This window comes from Triticum aestivum, chromosome 4A, assembly GCF_018294505.1.
Source record: "Triticum aestivum cultivar Chinese Spring chromosome 4A, IWGSC CS RefSeq v2.1, whole genome shotgun sequence".
NCBI lineage: Eukaryota > Viridiplantae > Streptophyta > Magnoliopsida > Poales > Poaceae > Triticum > Triticum aestivum.
In genome coordinates this window covers 597,895,930-597,898,570 of record NC_057803.1, presented here as the reverse complement: position 1 = coordinate 597,898,570, position 2,641 = coordinate 597,895,930, and positions in this window count along the sequence as shown.

Genomic DNA, 2,641 nt, shown 5'->3' with positions numbered 1-2,641 from the left:
TCCCTTCCAACCTATATATACCAGGGTTTTTTCTCTATGGACATATACAAGTTTGGAGTATCCTCATGTTTCCTTTAGTTCTAGTTCTAGTTGATCCTAGTCGATCTAATTAGAGCTAGACCTAGATCCTCTAATCCTCATAAGTAGAATCCTAGTGTGTAGGATCTAATTAGAGCTAGAGCTAGAACTAGATCTAGTTTTAGTTCTCCACAGAAAGCATTTCGGAGCTACCGATTTGATAAACTCGGTGATACCGAAGCAACTTTTGGAACCTAAACTAGTGAACTCGGTCAGACCGAGTCACAGTTCGGTGGCACCAAGACTGCTAGGGTTTCACAGAGAATCGAACTCGGTCACCCTGATTTGCAATTTGTGGTGAGACCGAAAATGCATGTGCTACGGCCTAAGCCAAATCAGTGAGACCGATTTCTACAATTCGGTCGGTCCGAGATGAGTCCGACGGAGACCTAACACTAAATTTTCAAATCCAATCTAATCTAAAGGAGGTTTTTAGTGGATGGATTGTTTGCATACGTGGTCATTATCATGGCAAAGTAATGTGCTACAAATCGGAGTTGGGAAATAGCACAAAGAGTCGAACTCATACCCTAGTTCGGCGGGAGTTCGCTACGGCGACAACGGCGGAGCAGAATTCCATTGACGGCGACGGAGACTAGCGGCGGGAGGTCACTAGCGGCGAGGAGACGATCTAGAGACCCGAGGAGGCAGAGCAGGACATGCGCGGGGTGAAGTGTTTGAGAGAAATTTCTAAAATTCAACCCGTCGGTATATATATCCCGACCCTGTCGGTGTGACTGAGTGGAACAACTCGGTGGCACCGAGATGCAGAATCACGAGCGGTTACTGCAACTCGATGTGGCCGAAAAGTTCAAATCGGTTGTACCGAGATGGAAAACCTAGATTAACTTAGTGAACTCGGTGTGATCGAAGTGGATGACTCGGTCATACTGAAATGCACAAAGAGGTTTTGGAAGTTTAAGTCTATGATGAATCCGGGACTCCGAGTGCTCCTCACACAGAGTGGTTCGAATCTGACTTGATCAAACTTTGTGATGTAGCATGAATAGAGTTTGAGACGAGAAAAGCATAGATAGCTAGAGGAGGTTCTTAGGCATTCTTGTTCATCCACTTGGCAAAATAGAAAAATGCCAACCAATCAAAACAACAAGTGGATGTCCTTGAATGAGTAAAATATGCGACCAACATGCTCACACAATAAAATGGCAAATGAAATTTGTGGCAGAGCATGCACAAACACTCTAGAATCTATCAAGCAATTGGCGATGACTAGGTCATCCATATATGAGTATATTGACTGAGGAGTCAAATGAGAACATTTGATCATAGGTCATACTCATCGTTTAAGCATAAGTGGGGTTGCCACTTTTACATAAAGCATTGTTGTGTTCACACCATTAGAGTTGCTTTAGCTCAATTGATTAGAGTAAAGCTCCCCCTAATGTGATATCCCCCCTAAGAGGGATGAACTAACCTTGGGTTTTGTCGACGATGACTTCATGTAGGTGTTGAAGATGTAGATGCTCAATGTTGATGTAGATCATTTGGAGCAATCAATTAGAGTGAGTTGCACTTTCAATACCTACACGGGTTAGTCCCACAAGGATCAAACAAGGATATCCATAGACATAGAGTGATGTTCACATAAAATGATGTCCACGAAACCATTAGGTTACCTTGTCCCTTGTCTTATCAACAAGAGGGTTTGTGACTCCTTGAACTAGTGCAAGATATGGAAGTTGTTTGCACATGTCCTTGCCAAAAGATATGAGTGAAGTGTTGGCGGAGTCACCCTCAAGAACTCTCTAGTTATTTTTCTTCGGGATCCACACCATCTTGATGGGAATCCCTGGAGTTGTAGGCGTACTCGATGAAGTTGAACTTGATGTAGTCTTGGGAACCCACTTGACCAAGGCTTTGGGAGATTCTTCAAATGCATCAATCTCCTCTTGAAGCTTGTCCTTGCCTTTTTGCTTGTGGTCTTGTGGTGGAAGATCATCTTGAGCTTGTGTTCCTTGGAAAGAAGTAGGATCATACTTCTTTTGTTGAGGAACAAACTTCGTCTTGGGGCATTGATCTTCTTCCCACTCAACTCCATTGGCATTAAACCTTCGTTCAAAACCAATTGCTTGATTCTTCCGGTGTCTTCCTTGCTTGCGTACAATTTCCTCAAATTGCTTACTCCCGGCAAGGCTCTTGTAAACACCTTTCTCTATAATTCCCTTCAATAAGCTATTTTCTTGCTCAAGTGTAACTTGGCTAAGAGAATCATTAGTGGACTCAAGAGAACTACTAGAAGCAACAACATTGGGTTTGGCATGATTATTGTTACTACTAGAAGAAGAATCTTTCTTACTCTTGTTGCTAGATTTAACACCATTAGAGTTGCTTTAGATCAACATAAGTAGCCAAGAGTAAATGGTGAAGCACTGTCAGGTCATGAAGGCTGCACGCTTGCAACCAAGTAGAGAGACTGTGTTTCAGTCTTCAATTCGAGGGACTGTTCATCGGCGGTTTGCGGTATCGTTCCTCGACGGTTCAAGGGACTCCAAGTATGATCTGAACTCACACGTTATTCTTCTGCTGCAACTCGATGACGGAA